Source organism: Acanthopagrus latus, chromosome 2 (genome assembly GCF_904848185.1).
Source record: "Acanthopagrus latus isolate v.2019 chromosome 2, fAcaLat1.1, whole genome shotgun sequence".
NCBI classification, from domain to species: domain Eukaryota; kingdom Metazoa; phylum Chordata; class Actinopteri; order Spariformes; family Sparidae; genus Acanthopagrus; species Acanthopagrus latus.
The window spans coordinates 31,989,337-32,006,241 of NC_051040.1; the positions used below are offsets into that span (position 1 = coordinate 31,989,337).

The window sequence follows — 16,905 nt, forward strand, 5'->3', positions numbered from 1 at the left end:
CATCAATCAATTAACAGACTGATTGATTGTATTTGTGTGAAATTGCAAACTGCCTTGATAAATTTCTGCTTTTATTTTGAATTCTGTTATGGCACCGCATTACCATAATATCGTAGATATACAGGCACAGCAAATTAAGTGGTGGCTAGGTTGACCTGGGATTTCGGAGTGGAGGGTGGCTTGACTGCATTGACGGACATGAATGAAGGAGCAAGTGAAACCATGTTTCAGCGGTAGGTCAAATTCACACATTTTGAGCAGAATCTTAGCTGAGAAAGCATTTTTGGCTTGAATATGGCTTCATCTTCTCTAACTGCCCAAAACAAGCTTCTAGCGCCCTGAAAAGCTTGATTTGGCCAGAAAATACTTCTGACTGAAATGAATGATGGAACAAGTGAAACCATGTTTCAACACTGTGATTAGGTCAAATTCATACATTTTGAGCAGAATCTTAGATGAAAAAGCATTTTTGGCTGGAATACAGGTTCATCTTTTCTAACTTCTCAAAACAAGCTTCTAGCGCCCTGAAAAGCTTGATTTGGCAAGAAAAGACGTCTGACTGAAATGAATGCTGGAACAAGTGAAAAGTTTCAGCGGTAGGTCAAATTCACACATTTTGAGCAGAATCTTAGCTGAGAAAGCATTTTTGGCTTGAATATGGCTTCATCTTCTCTAACTGCCCAAAACAAGCTTCTAGCGCCCTGAAAAGCTTGATTTGGCCAGAAAATACTTCTGACTGAAATGAATGATGGAACAAGTGAAACCATGTTTCAACACTATGATTAGGTCAAATTCACACATTTTGAGTAGAATCTTATGTGAGAAAGCATTTTTGGCTGGAGTACAGCTTCATCTTCTCTAACTGCCCCAAACAAGCTTCTACCACCCTGAAAAGCTTGATTTGGCATGAAGAGACGTCTGACAGAAAATAATAACGGAACAAGTGAAACCATTGTTTCAACAGTACAATTAGGACAAATTCCCACATTTTGGGAATAAGCGTAGCTAAGAAATTATTTTTGGCTAGAATACAGCTTCATCTTCTCTAACTGGTCAAAACAAGCTTCTAGCGTCCTGAAAAGCTTGATTTCGCAAGAAAAGACTCCTAATTGAAATCAGTGATAGAACAAGTGAAACGATGTTTCAACACTACGATTAGGTCAAATTTATACATTTTGAGCAGAATCTTAGCTGATAAAGCATTTTTGGCTGGAATATAGCTGCATCTTCTCTAACTGCCCAAAACAAGATTCTAGCGCGCTGAAAAGCTTGACTTTGCAAGAAAAGACATTTGACTGAAATGAATGAAGGAACAAGTGAAACCATGTTTCAACATCATGATTAGGTCAAATTCACGCATTTTGAGCATAATCGTAGCTGAGAAAGGATTTTTGTCTGGAATACAGCTTCATCTTCTCTAACTGCCCAAAACAGCTTCTAGCGCCCTGAAAAGCTTGATTTCGCAATAAAAGGCGTCTGACTGAAATGAATGATGGAACAAGTGAAACCATGTTTCAACTCTATAATTACTTCAGATTAATGCATTTTGAGCAGAATCTCAGCTGAGAAAGCATTTTTGGCTGGAATACAGCTTCATCTTCTCTAACTGCCGAAAACAAGCTTCTAGTGCCCTGACAAGCTTGATTTCCCAACAAAAGGCGTCCGACTGAAATGACTGATGGAACAAGTGACACCATGTTTCAACAGTACGATTTCGTCAAATTTGCACATTTTGAGCAGAATCTTAGCTGAAAAAGCATTTGCAGGAATACAGCTTCATCTTCTCTGACTGCCCAAAACAATGATTTCACAATAAAAGACGTCTCACTGAAATCAATGATGGAACAAGTGAAATCATGTGTCAACACTATGATTAGGTCAAATTCACATATTTTGTGCAGAATCTTATGTAACTCATGTTAAAATATGACATAAGTAAGTAAGTAAATTAATAAGTAAATTAATTTCTCAGAGTTTATTAAATGCTAATACTGCTAATACAACAATAATTTAATGTTGAAGAAGTGTGTTGACAGAAACTTCATGTCGCTGCACCTTTAAGAGACGAGTGACGCGATACGCAGCACTTGAGATGCTGCAGTAGAGACCTGAGGCTGAGAACAGAGGAGGATGATAAGAGAGGACTAGCGGTGGCTAATACGCAGAGAAAAGAGCGAAAAAAGTAGATTTTTGCAGTTGAAAACCGTAACTTGGCTGGTCGGGAACTGACGGGGGATTTTATGAAAACTAAGCCACATTGCTTTTGGTGAGTTTTGTGTTTATATTCTTGCATATTTACCGTATTGTACTTTTCTTTTCTGGCGGAGAGCAAATGCTAAAAACGTAGCTGTTAGCAAGCAAATGCTTTGCCATAAAATGTTAACCAGTTCATATTTTTGGTTTCTGAATACTGTGAGTATCATAAGAGTGTGTGCATTGTGTAAATGGAAGATATTTGCAGTAGTTGTGTGGGAGACGGAGCCGCGAGTTAAGAGACCGCTCCGCCGCCATTTTGAGATGGAAAATAGCACTGTAGCAGTAATGTTACAACTTGGAGGCTGTGAAATAGTTGTTGGCTTCAAAAAGAGATTCATCGTGTTTGTGACCTGTTACACAGGTCAGGTTTTTTTTTTTTGCTTGGTTTGAAGCTTGGTCGGAGCGAGTACTGGTCTGTACTGTGCGGGCGTGCACATGCACAGACGGGATCCAAGATGGCGAGCTAGGCCCGGATCTTCACCTCACCTTCTCCATTCCATCAGTGAGGAAATCTTCTGCATATGGTGACTCGCTGCCAGAGTGGTAGGAGTATCAGGAATTAGTTTTGAACTGAACTGAGAACTGACTGGATTGTTATTTGTTTTTGGACATTCATCTTCACCACCACATCAGTGAAGAAATCTTCTGCATATGGTGACTCGCTGCCAGAGTGGCAGGAGTATCCGGAGTTAGTTTTGAACTGAACACTTGAACTCACATTTGGATTCTAACTTGAATTGAAAGTGTCAAACTTTTATTTGTATATTGAGTTCATACTTTTGAATGTGATTTGAAATGATAGTGGTCCACTTTGATTTGATTGTGTAATTGAAGGTATTTTCTTGCCTTAAAGGAAGGAAAAAAGAGTTAACTCGGGAAGAAAAACAGGAATTCCAAAAAAAAGGACTGGTCCAATATAACTTAGATTAGCTGCACTAAAATAACTTTGGTGAACTAAAGAAAGTGAAATATCTTTTCATTTATTATATTTACCTCAATATTAAGAACCTGCAGGGCATTTTTTAAATTTGTGTACTGTACTTTATATGTGTTTTTGCATTCATTAAATTGCCGGCCTTTTGCAGTTAAAGCAATGGTCTCTGGTGTAATTTTTGCTCCCCACTCCTTAGAACCTAGAACTAGCCCAGTGGCGCAGTAAGTGGTGTGATACCGGTGCTACACTTAGCTGAGAAAGCATTTTTGGCGTGTATATAGCTTCATCTTCTCTAACTGCCGAAAACAAGGTTCTAGAACCCTGAAAAGCTTGATTTCGCAATAAAAGGCGTCCGACTGAAATGAATGATGGAGCAAGTGAAACCATGTTTCAACAGTATGATTTGGTCAAATTCGCACATTTTGAGTAGGATCTTAGCTGAGAGAGCATTTTTCACTGAAATACAGCTACATCTTCTCTAACTGCCTAAAACAAGTTTAGCGCCCTGAAAAGCTTGATTTGGCCAGAAAATACTTCTGACTGAAATTAATGATGGAACAAGTGAAACCATGTTTCAACAGTACGATTAGGTCAAATTCACACATTTTGAGAAGAACCTTTGCTGAGAAAGCATTTTTGGCTGGAATACAGCTTCATCTTCTCTAACTGCCCTGTACTGTCCTTGAAAGTTAAAATGTTAAGTTAAAGTTCATAAGTTAACTTGTAAGCAGGTCTAAAAAGTATATGTGCTTTGGTTCAAAGAAACAGCGTCAGAGTGAGTGGTCTTCTCTTTGGTTCAGAGAAACCGCGTCAGACAGGGTCTCCGCTGATCCTTAAAAAGTATTAAAATGTCTTAGATAAAATAAACGTTTTTTAAGGTCTTAGAATGTATTAAATTTCGCTAATTTTCGAAGTGTGGCATTAAATTTCATCAGGACGGTATTAAATTTCATTTGTGCTGAATGAAAGAATATGGAGAGATATTTTCCCATGCTCGTCCCTGTTTAACAAGACGGTAAATACGAAGCGCGTTGCAGACTTTGCAAAAAAAACATGAAACTGGGAACAATGGGCTGCAAAGCCCTTGACGCACACATGAAAGGCGAGAAGCACAGGCGCTATGCCGAAAGTCAGGCAACTTCTGTCCCCATTCAGATGTATGCAGCATCGGCTAACGTTACTGTAAATCCAAACGCTAACGTTACGCCCGCGTTGGTGTCTTCGGGGCACAGTACAAGTAATGCTTTCGGTACATTCGCCCGAACCACTACACTGAAGGCCGAGATGCTGTAGGTTTTACAAACAGTTAGCCGACATCACTCATATACTTCAAATGAAGACGTGAGCACAGTCTTCAAGGCAATGTTCCCTGATTCAGAATGCGCAAAAACATTCAGTTGTGGCAAGGACAAAACATGTTATCTTGCTCGGTTTGGACTTGCCCCGTACATAAAAAGGGAACTTCTGTCAAGTGTGAATCAAGGGACCTTCGTTATCATGTTCGACGAAAGCACGAATAGGACCACAAAAAACAAACAACTAGATTTGCATGTCAGATATTGGGTGAATGACAAGAATGGATCTCGAGTGCAGTCCGGGTATCTGGGATCACAGTATATGGGTCACTCCACTGCTGAAGATCTACTGGAAAAGTTCAAGGTAAGCCAACAACCTAACAAATTAAGACAAGCACGTGATTTAATGTTTCTAAATGAGATAATTTTTTGCTAACAAATACATTTGCAACAGTTTTTATTTATGACCTCTAGTGGATAAATGTGTGTAAAAGCAACTTGCTGATGTTGGAACTGGTTTTTAATTGAATAATAGTATAGCCTATTCTAAGTTATTGTGAATGTCCCCTGTTTTATTTAATAAGCAATTTTATTGTCACTTATAGAAATATAGTGTGTGATGTGTGGGGGCTATCCGGTGGACGGCAGGGTGGGGGGCTGGCTCTGGGCCTGTGTGTGTGGCAGTTTGCATAATGTGTTTTTTTCATAATTTTAGGAATGTACAAAGGAACTAAATCTCAGGAATATGCTCTCCTTGTCAATGGATGGACCTTCTGTTATTTGGAAATTTGTGAATGCAAAAAGAGCATGCTGAGCAATTTGCTGGAACACAAATTCAAATTGTCGGAAGCTGTAGTTTACACACCCTTCACAATGCGTTTAAGGGTGGTTTTGAATTGTGGATGGTGGAAAAAGTGCTGAAAGCACTTCATTTTCTCTTCCACTCCGCACCAGCCAGAAGAGAAGATTTCACTTCTGCAACAGCAACCTCAACATTCCCCTTGCCTTTCTGTGGACATAGGTGGTTAGAAAATTTGCCAGCTGTTGAAAGAGCGTTAGAAGTCTGGCCCTCCATCGTGAAGTATGTGGAGCTTGTGAAGTCAAAGAAGGTGAAGAACCCAGGGACATCATCATTTGACAGCATTTGTGAAGCCCAAATGGATCCCCTTCTGCTGGCCAAATTCCATTTTTTCGTGGCCATATCACGAGCCTTTCAGCCATTTCTGGCGAAATATCAGATGGATGTGCCGATGATGCCCTTCCTCTGGGAGGACTTGGAAAATTTGATCCGGGTAATCATTCACAACAACAGTAGCAATAACAATAAATGTCAAACACACACACACACACACACACACACACACACACACACACACACACCTTAACTAAACTGAATTTTATTTTCAGAATCTCCTGAAACGCTTCATCAAGCGAGATGCCCTGCCTCTCACTCCTTTCAAACTTGTTAGGCTTGATGTAACGGATCAAAAACTCTGGCTGAGTCCAAAGGAAGTGGACATTGGAATGGGTGCAACAGCTGACCCTAACCCTCCTGAAAATTCATTGATATCTTTAGATAGAGGTGCACAAATGTGAATAACTTGCTGTGTTTACAATTGAGGTTTTGTTATTCTTTTGCTTAGTGTTTGGAGAGATCATAGAAATTTGACAAGCCATGTTTTGTTGTCAGGAACTGTCAGGGGCCAAAGGCAGAGTAAGTGATCTTGGGGTGCTTCAGTTCAGGAAAGACTGCCAGGTTGTTCTTTCGAACATCTGCCAGAAGACACTGGATAAGTGCCCTCTGAAGTACTCAGTTGTGCACAATATGATGTGTTTGGACCCAAAGAAAATGCACTCAAAGCCAGATGACTGTTTGGAGAAGATAAAAGCACTCATCCAGAAGTTTGCGCAGGACAAACAGTTGGCAGGCGGGATATCTCATGGTAAACTGTAGGAGTAAGAATAGATTAGAATTATGGAATACTTGATTATGTTTTTCCATTTTTTTCCAACATGAATATTGTTAACACATGGATTTAGTAGGCCTATTAGCCTGGGGTTTATTCCCAAAAACCATACAGTAGCTGTTAAGTACGTTAGCTACTTGTCGGTTGCAATTTCCCATTGCCAACCACCTAAGCTGCTAACTGGATAGCAACTATGGATTTGGGAAGCACACCCCAGATTAATTATACTCAAGAGATTTGATTGTACATATCTAGTATTATGGGATTATTGGGTTACAAGCTACTGTACTTTCTTATTCTTATTGTGATTCTGTGTTGACATTCTTCTCTTCTGCATCAAATCTAATTACAGGTGATGTAATATCTCAGCAGTTCGAAAATTTCCTGCACAGTGATGCCAAAGGATTGGACTTCATCTCCTTCAGTCTTTCTGAAGAATGCAGAGTTGATGTATTTTTGCATCAGAGAATGGGTGGGTCTTACCCCGACCTCTGGACATTCTGCAAAAATCTGCTGCTCTTGTCCCATGGGCAAGCGGAAGTTGAACGTGGGTTCTCCACAAATAAAGAGGTGGAGACCTGCAACTTAACTGAGGAGGGAATCATTGCACAGAGGCTTATATGTGACCATGTCAGAGTGTTTGGAGGAGTGACCAAAGTGCCTCTGACCAAAGAGATGATCAGCTACTGTGCTACAGCACGCACCAGGTACAGAGCATACCTGGAAGAGGAGAGGAGTAAGAGGGAAAAAGATGACCAAAAGAAAAAAAGAAAGAACATGATGGAGGAACTGGAGGATCTGAAAAGGCAACAAAGATCATTGGAGGGAGTGTGTGAGAGTCTTCAAAATGATGTAGACCAAATGGCTGAAAAAGCTGAAAATTCTGCCGGCACCAAGATGGCAGCACTCATCACAAAGTCAAACACCCCGAGAAGGTGAGCAAAGGAAAAGAGAGAGCAGTTGGCGGCCCTTACAGCTGACATTGAAAACAGGGCTTCTGAACTGAGATGCTTAACAGATTGGACTAAAAATTGTGCAAGAATGTTGGTTTTTTGTTTGTTTATTACTCTGTCCGTTTTGGGACTGCATTTCACTTGTCTGTTGCAATATGATTTGTTTACGTACTGTTTGTATGTTATTTACAGCAGTATTGTTGTAGAATTGAGAAGGCAGTTGCCTGACATGCACTTTATGTTAGTAAATATGCACTGACTCTTTGCACTGGTGCTCAAATTCAGCGCCCTGAAAAGCTTGATTTGGCCAGAAAATACTTCTGTATACTTCTGTATGAGTATCCGGAGTTAGTTTTGAACTGAACACTTGAACTCACATTTGGATTCTAACTTGAATTGAAAGTGTCAAACTTTTATTTGTATATTGAGTTCATACTTTTGAATGTGATTTGAAATGATAGTGGTCCACTTTGATTTGATTGTGTAATTGAAGGTATTTTCTTGCCTTAAAGGAAGGAAAAAAGAGTTAACTCGAGAAGAAAAACGGGAATTCCAAAATAGGTGTAACCTAGAAAAAAAAGGACTGGTCCAATATAACTTAGATTAGCTGCACTAAAATAACTTCGGTGAACTAAAGAAAGTGAAATATCTTTTCATTTATTATATTTACCTCAATATTAAGAACCTGCAGGGCAGAAACGAAGTCTGACTGAAATGAATGATCGAACAAGTGAAACCATGTTTACACACTATGTTTAGGTCAAATTCATACATTTTGAGCAAAATCCAAGCTGAGAAATCATTTTTGGCTTGAATACAGCTTCATCTGCCCTAACTGCCTAAAACAAGATCCCAGCGCGCTGAATCGCTTGATTTGGCAAGAAAAGACGTCTGACTGAAATGAATGATGAAACAAGTGAAACCATGTTTCCACACTATGATTAGGTCAAATTCATACATTTTGAGCAAAACCTAAGCTGAGAAATCATTTTTGGCTTGAATACAGCTTCATCTGCTCTAACTGCCTAAAATAAGCTCCCAGCGCTCTGAATCGCTTGATTTGGCAAGAAACGACGTCTGACTGAAATGAATGATCGAACAAGTGAAACCATGTTTACACACTATGTTTAGGTCAAATTCATACATTTTGAGCAAAATCTAAGCTGAGAAAGCATTTTTGGCTCCATACATTTTGAGCAAAATCTAAGCTGCGAAAGCATTTTGGGCTTGAATACAGCTTCATCTGCCCTAACTGCCTAAAACAAGATCCCAGCGCGCTGAATCGCTTGATTTGGTAAGAAAAGACGTCTGACTGAAGTGAATGATGAAACAAGTGAAACCATGTTTCCACACTATGATTAGGTCAAATTCATACATTTTGAGCAAAACCTAAGCTGAGAAATCATTTTTGGCTTGAATACAGCTTCATCTGCTCTAACTGCTGCGATGGAAAAATTCCTTTTCATTATGGGTTGATGAATTTTGAACTATTTTGTTGAATATGATTTCTTAAAAACATTTATCTAACTTGCTTCATGTGACTTATATCTTATGCAAATGTATGAACACCTAACCTCTGCCCTATATGATTGTAATAGAGTCATGAACCAGCCAAAACTCAGATAGAAAGTCACCCTCTTGTCTCATGTTTTATGTCTGATAGTTTTATGCTTCGCACAGAGTCCCAGGTCATGCGTCATGAAGTTTTAACTATATGTCTTGTGTCGATGAGAAGCCTGTCTGATTGGGATAGCCGTATGTACGTATGTGTGTAGCTTCATCACTGCTGGCGCCGAGAGTGCTTGTCTCTTCCCCTGACCTTGTTGATATCTGTGTATAAATTGTGAACACTCCTTTACTCTGGGCTCATTCACCCAGCTCATGAATTTGACTGTGTGGTGAGTCCATCTGCAGATGGTTGGATTAAACTTACAGAAAAGACAGATCTGACTTTACTCATTTAGTCTTCTCGGTAAGCCAATATTCAACAGACCGTCGGTGTGTGTGTACGTACTTGAATTGATTCTCGCCACTTTTGGGTGGGCGTGACAGACGTGTCAACAGGGCAGGTTTGGGTTTCGAACCACTGTAGAATCAAGGAAGCTTCAAAAGGGTTTCAGTCCCTGTGAGTTTTTCTAGAGAACTCCGGTTTGTGATAGAGAGGAACTGAGAGCCAGCGAGCACTGAGTTTTTCCTTCTTGGGAGTACAGCAAATCACGTGGGAAATTGATGCCCGGATTTGTCCCTCTCTCTCGTTAGGGGGAAAGTAATTTCTCAAAGTGGGTCGCAGTGCCAAGTGCCTGCTCAGACACAGACAGAACTAACATTTAATTTCTTCGCTATGCATCTTTTTCCTTTCTTTCCCTCCTCTGAGTGACTTTAGAAATTAGAAGGAAAAAAAAAAAAAAAGGGGGTGCCGGACGGAAAGGGAGTGTGCATGTGTCAATTGTCTATCCCCAGTTTGTTTCTGTGTAGTTGTTGAGGTTTCGTTGACATGTGTAAATTGTAGGTCTCCATTTGTTTCTGTGTTAGTTGTTGAGTTTTCGGTTGCATGTGTCAATTGTTTGTCTCTATTGGGTTTTTTCCCAAAGTTACAAATTCTGCGGATTGGGTTTTGTTGATTTTACCGCTCCTTGGTCTCATATCCACTCGGGTGAAAGAAAAATAATTTTAACAACGCCTTGTTTCCTTTAGAAATTTTTTATAATCATTTCGGGGGTAATAAAAACCAAAATGGGTTCAGGAAACAGCAAAATTCAGGGGGACAACGATTATCCACTCAAGCTGACCTCCCCTCACATTCAGTATATGAATGCTAATTACGGTAAGAAGAGTGTGGATCAACTTGATTTGTGGGTCCAAGAGTGTGGGTTTCCAAGTGCTGGCAGTTTTAGCACCAAACAACTTGCCACCTTAAAAAGCAAACTAAAACAAATGGAAAGGGAAAGCAAGGAGGAAAAAAAAGGAAGAGGGGAAAGAACAGACATTTGAACCAGACTGGGAAGCTTTTGCCAGAGGAAATTGCCAGGAGGAAGCTTTTCACAGGGATAAGAACAGGCAGGCAGGGCCAGCTCCTCTAACCTCTCAGTCTCAGTGACTCAAACTAGATCCCGATCTGGACTCGGCTCCGGCTAAGTCGTCTGCACCACCTGCACCATCTGCACGCCACGAGAGGACTCCAGGGCCACCGGACGTGAACTGGGAGCCAGCAGCCTACAGACAACCAACCGTCCCAGCGCCCGGAGACTACGGACTAGCAGCTGGGATGTCCTCCGCGCCGCCCGCCTTCCTACGACACCCACCACCCGTCGTACGGCGAGAATTCCACCCAGGGCGGGGCAGAGCGAGGCGATCGCTGGTGGTTGAGAGCCTAAACACACCACCACTGTATGTAGTTGGCATGCTACAAGCACCAAGCGAGGGGTCGCGAATGTGGACGAGGACGAGGAAAGGGACGCCGGGGCAGATTCAAAAAACGCCCTGGCGCCTGTCATAGATGTGGAAAAATGGGACATTGGCAAGACAACTGCCCAGAGAACGACGCAACGGACGACTGACTAGCTGAGGAGCCGAGTACAGTGACGGACGAATCTGGTTTTGACGCACAGGCTGGGGAGGAGAAGCAACCTACGCATCTTTCACGTGAGAGCACCAACACTGACACACACACACCACAAGAGATGTATGCCCTTACACTGCAAGCTATCACATATCTTGAAAATAAAAAAAAAAACAGCAGAAGAAAAGCTAACTGCATTCTATGCTTCATTTTCCTCTGAAGCATACCAAAACATGCCTACGTACACTCTCACAATAGGGCAAACACGCGTCACCTTTTTGGTAGATTCAGGGGCAACGAGATCTCTCATTAGACATGATGCGCTAAACCCTACACCGAAGATGAGTGCACGCTATCTTAAAACAGTAGGAGTTTCAGGCTCCCCAATGACAGAAAGGTACACTACTCCACTTGCATGCGAAGATGAGCTACAGGGCCGATTTAAACACTCTTTCCTGCTTTCTAAACACTGTCCCGTGAATCTCATGGGGAGAGATCTGATGTGTGCTTTGGGTATCGGTTTAAGATCGACTCCGGAGGGGTTAGTGGTGGTTAGGGAAGCAGCCACATTCGTGAAGTATGGTAAAGAAGATCTTTTTTACTCATATCACTGGCAGCTCCCCCTCACAGCTCTTGATTCTGTAAATCACACCCTCCTGCAGACAGCCAGAGCATGCACAGCGCACACACGCAACACATACACAACACACACGCAGACATGGTGAGAGCACAAGACCTTCAGTGCACAGCACACATCTCCCTTGGTCCTGATATGAGCTTTGAAAAAAACTGGTGCAGGGAGAGACAGGGACAAGATAAACTGAGGCTTGTGTGGTTGTATTGGAATGACAAAATGTGTGTTGCTTCTGTAACTTTGACGGATTCCCACTCTCAGCGTTTGTTCTTGTCATGACTCCTGTTTGTGTTGTCCTTGTATCTGGTTTTGGTTTTTGATTCATGTCCTTTTTTTCTATGTCTTGTTGTGTTCTGTGTTTTGGTTTTTCCTTGTCTTGTGTCTCATGTTCTGATTTTTCCATGCCCTCATGTGTCCTTTAAGTTCTCCTGTGTTCTCCCCTCTGGCTCCCTCTGTCTGTTGTCTTGTTCCCTCCTGGTCTGTTCCTCTGTGCTCCTCCCCCTCATTATCACACCTGGCTTCCTTCCTCCTCTCTCCTCACCTGTTCCTCGTCATGTCATTAGTGTCTGTGTATTTAGTCTCTGTGTTCCCCTCACTCCTTGTCTGGTCATTGTATTCTGTTTGCTGTTCTCTGTTTCTTGATCCATGCTCCTGATTCATGTTCCTGATCCATGCTCCTGATTCATGTTCCTGATCCATGCTCCTGATCCATGCTCCTGTCCATGCTCGGTATGTTTTTGGTTTTGAGTTTTCCAGGTTTGATTTATACTTTGCCTTTTTCTTTTGCACCTTGTTGAACTGTTTTATTTTGCTACTTTGTCTTGATGTTTTGTTGCTACTTTGCCTTGTTGGTTTTGTTTGCTACTTTGCCTTTTGACCTTTTGTCTGCTTTTGTTTTTTTTTTGGTAACAGCTTTAAATAAAGCTCGCCCTTTGTTCTCATTATCTTGCCTCCATTAACTGCATTTGGGTCCACCTCCCTCTCCATAGTCTTTCCCCTTTTAAACCCCGACCTGACAGTTCTCAGGTCCACATGTTGAGTATCACCGCAGTTTGAGGACATACAGAAAACAGTTTTCAGCTGTAGTAACTGCAGTATGATCTGACGAGCTCATACCTGACACAAAATGGGATTTGTCAAAATTTGTCAGGTCAAATAAGGGTTGTTTTGATCCTTTAGATGCTTGTCATGAAAGATTTTTTGTTGATGACATCACTGAGGTACCAGAGTTAAGCCAGATGCCAGCACACTTATGGGCACAGCATAAACATGATGTTGGGCTTATCAAAAATGCAGAACCTGTAATAATCACTCCAAAATCTTCCCACAGGCCGTGCCAGAACCAGTATCCCCTGAAAAAAGAGGATGTGGAGGGCATCAAACCAGTGTTTGAGGCACTCCGCAAGGCCGGCGTCATCGTTCCGTGTGAAAATTCACCCGTGCGCACGCCAATCTTCCCAGTCAAAAAGATCAAACCAGTGGGCCAGCCCGACGAATGGAGGTTTGTACAAGACCTACAAGCAGTAAATGCAGCCATTCATGCATGCGCGCCAACCGTCCCTAACCCTCACGCCATTCTCTCACAAGTTCCACCCGGCAGTAAGTGGTTCTCTGTTGTTGATCTAGCCAATGCTTTCTTCAGCATTCCTGTTCACCCAGACAGCCAATTCTGGTTTGCGTTTACGTTTGAAAATAAGACCTACACATTCACGCGCTTGTGCCAGGGCCTGTCCGAGTCACCAACAATTTTTAACGCAGCACTGCGCGACAATTTGGATTCTTTAAAGCTGCCCAGCAATAGTGCACTGTTGATTTATGTGGATGATCTGCTGATTTGCTCTCCCACCAGAGAAGCCTGTGTAGCAGACACAGTGGCCTTGCTCTCCCATTTGGCTGATAACGGACACAAAGCAAGCCTGTCAAAGCTGCAGTTTGTCTGTGAGAAAGTTGTTTTCCTAGGTCATGTGATCACAAGGGAAGGGAAGACTCTCTCTCCCTCCAGAATAGCTGCAATCCAGTCTATTCCGAGGCCTCTCACCAAAAAGCAAGTGATGAGTTTTTTGGGTATGACGTCATATTGCAGACAATGGATCCTGAACTACGCAGAAATAGTCGCACCATTGGCAGCAATTGCCCATGGGAAAGGCCTCAATGCGAACGACAAAGTTGAGTGGACGACTGACGCTGACAAAGCATTCACTGACCTCAAACTGGCCCTGCAGTCTCCCCTGACTCTGGGCCTGCCCGACTGCTCACGACCTTTCACCCAGACATTCGACGAAAAGGGTGGGTACATGACTTCTGTATTGCTACAAGACCACGGGGGCCGCAACAGGCCTGTAGCGTACTTTTCATCAAAACTTGATTCAGTGGTGCCAGGCTTGCCTGCCTGCCTCAGAGCTGTGGCTGCTGCAGAGAAAGCAGCGATGGCATTGTAGGGTATTCTGATCTGACACTGCAGGTACCCCACGCTGTCTCCTTGATTTTGCTCAAGCAGAAAACCTCTCATCTCTCAGCTGCTAGGTGGCTGAGATACAACACCATTCTGCTTGAGCTCCCAAACATTACTGTGAAACGATGTACAGTTCTTAATCCTGCTACCCTTCTTCCCATAGCTGATGATGGAGAGGCGCACGACTGTGTTGCTATCATTAATGAAGTCTGCTCTCCCAGATCTGATCTGCAGGAAGTGCCACTTCAGAATGCAGACCTGGAACTGTTTGTGGATGGCTCAGCATCAAGGGACCCAGGGACAGGAAAGAACCAAACAGGTTTTGCAGTCACAACATTACATGACATTGTTCTAGCTGAACCTCTCCCCTCAAACTACTCCGCTCAAGCCGCAGAGCTTGTAGCCTTAACAAAAGCATGCGCGTTGGCCAAGGACAAGTCTGTTAACATTTTCACAGACAGTCGTTATGCCTGGGGAGTTTGTCATTCATTTGGCCAAATTTGGGCAAACAGAAAATACCTGATGGCTTCAGGAAAGCCAATTGCACATCACACATTGGTTGCCTCCCTCCTAGATGCTCTGCTGCTACCAAAACAAATCGCTGTCTGTAAATGTGAAGCTCACACTAACAAACCCGACTTCATTTCACAGGGAAACACCAGAGAAGACGCTGCTGCGAAGACAGCAGCTAAGCAGCGACTAACAAAACAATGTGTTGTTATCCCTGCCTCACCACTGACACCTTTCGCAGATCTGCAGAAACTACAAGCGAAAGCCACTCCACAGGAGAAGGCCAACTGGAGGCAAGCTGGTTGCGCTGTCAAAGAGAATGTTTGGTATGGTCCTAACAACAAACCGTGCTTGCCCAAATATCTTTTTCCTCACTATGCTTGACACATGGACGAGATCATGTGTCAAAAGGGGGAGTGATGAGTGAGATACAAAGATATTGGTTCACAAAGGGCTTCTCAGCCTACTCCCAAACTTTTTGCAAAAGGTGTGTGATCTGTGCCACAAACAATGCAGGGGGAGGTCTTCGGACGCAACAGGGCGCCCATCCACCCCCTAAAAGACCATTTGATCATTTACAAATGGATTTCATTGAACTAACACCTAGTGAGGGAAAGAAATACTGTCTCGTGGTGGTCGACATGTTTTCTAAGTGGGTGGAAGCTTTCCCTACATCCAAACAGGATGCGGCAGCAGTTGCAAAAGCTTTAATCACAGAAATCATCCCACGTTGGGGAATTCCAGCTAAAATTTCCAGTGATAATGGCACACCTTTTGTAAATACAGCCCTGAAAAGTGTGGGGGACTACTTAGGTATTGACCTGAAACAGCACTGCGCCTACCACCCAGCAAGCGGAGGTGCCGTAGAAAGAGAAAATGGCACCCTGAAAAACAAGCTTGCTAAATGTTGCGAAGAAACAGGTCTGTCATGGACCAAAGCCTTGCCAACCGTCCTCATGCACATGAGAATCAGAGCTGGCTGTCGTCATCATCCTGCCTTTGCTGCTGCCGCAGTTCAACGCTCACACCGATGGCCGAGGCCGCAACGGCAGAGACAAAAGACACCTGCAGCTCGACACCAGCCACCCGAAACCAGTCAGCAAACCGGAGAACGCCTGGTATCGAGCAGTCACAACAGCAGTGAGACAAATAACCAATGAAAGTTGCTACGTCTGCACACAGATCCCCCACGGTGTGGGCACCGCCATTCCAGCTAAACCGTGGCCACTAAACATCTCCGAGACCAAGACATGGGGGGTCATGGTTGCCTTCACCAACAGCCACGACGACTGGGTAGACGCACTCAGCATCAGCATCGTCAATTACAATGTGGTGAGGTTCTGGAACGTGACACACACACCACCCGGAGTCTATGAATCTGTCATGACCACAAACCCAACACAACAGAGAGGTGAGATGTGTTTTACCAGAACATGTTGGACACTTGATGATCACTATCTGGGGACATCTGCGTGCAGGCAGTGCGTTGCAGCCACCTGCGGCGAGGTCTGGGAAAGCACCCAGCCCTCAGAGTGCAGATGCGAGTCTCCACTCTTGGGGCGGCTCAACCTCACTGGCACAACCAGCCTGTACCGCGATGGCGACGACAATCCAGTCGTAGCCATACCTTCCAGCGACGGTTTCGGGGCACTGCGTCAGCACGTGTGGGTGTGTGGCCCCCATGTCTACCAAGCCCTCAGGCCAGGTTGGTGCGGGTCCTGCTATCTCACAAAATTGTTGCCCTCTGTTACTATTGTGCCAAACCTCACCTACCATCACACTCACTACACCCACACAAAGCCCAACGCTCCACAACGAGAGTGTCCGGGCTTTATTGCCTTGGAGCTCGAAAATCTGACAGCCCTCACTGAGACTGGGTTCGCAACACTTTCCCCCGCACTACAGGGCCTCAGAAATGTGGCTCTGCAGAACCGGATGGCCCTTGACATGACTCTTGCTTCCCAAGGAGGAGTCTGTCACATTATAGGCACTGACTGCTGCACCTATGTTCCTGACATTTCGGACAACATGACACATGTTGTCTCACATCTGAACGAACTGCTACATGAGGAGAAGAGCAAAGACTCCCAAGGAGGGGGAGGAGGCTGGGACATTTGGTCCTGGCTGATGGAGGGGGGCTGGAAAGCCGCCATGCTGAAACTGTTGTCTCCTGTTCTGACTGTTGCTGTAATCTGTGTTGTGTGCTCCCATGCTTTAAACTCATGTTCACATCTCTGATCAGAACCACAGTAGGTCAATACTCTTGTGTGACTGTTGCCCTGCACACACCTCGAGGTGCCCCTCCGTTCGCTGAGGAGTCACGGGAGTGGATTCCACCTTACAGC

General features: G+C 43.6%; 1 long non-coding RNA gene across 2 annotated transcripts; it reads left to right on the top strand.

The window, feature by feature from the left end:
* On the top strand, window positions 1-7,739 carry LOC119005201. Of its 2 annotated transcripts, none has more exons than XR_005070411.1 (3): window positions 1-2,266; window positions 2,618-6,428; window positions 6,805-7,739. It is a non-coding gene; the product is annotated as an uncharacterized LOC119005201 (long non-coding RNA). The 2 variants fall into 2 exon arrangements; XR_005070412.1 differs by lacking the exon at window positions 6,805-7,739 and having other exon boundaries at window positions 1-237; window positions 601-2,266; window positions 2,618-3,346.
* The last annotated feature ends 9,166 nt before the right edge of the window (window positions 7,740-16,905 follow it).